Source organism: Babylonia areolata, chromosome 1, assembly GCF_041734735.1.
Source record: "Babylonia areolata isolate BAREFJ2019XMU chromosome 1, ASM4173473v1, whole genome shotgun sequence".
NCBI classification, from domain to species: Eukaryota; Metazoa; Mollusca; class Gastropoda; order Neogastropoda; family Buccinidae; genus Babylonia; species Babylonia areolata.
Window position 1 is genome coordinate 98,231,668 of NC_134876.1, and position 268 is coordinate 98,231,935.

Genomic DNA, 268 nt, shown 5'->3' on the forward strand with positions numbered 1-268 from the left:
AAGAGCCATCTGCTTGCAATATTTTGATGATGGTAATTGGGGTGAAACACTGTTAACGTCGTCTCTTTCGCCGTTCGTATGGAAAGAGTTAAGAGTCAATTAACGCCCTCTTCATTCAGTAATTGCCGTGTTTGTGCTGTGTGAATAGTTCATTATGATCACCGTGTGACCAAGTCGATTCCCCTGTTGTGTCAGGTATTGACTGGCTTTCTGGCTGCCCGCTGGATGTGTCGGCTGGGGAATGTGTCGGCATGTGGCTGAAATCTTT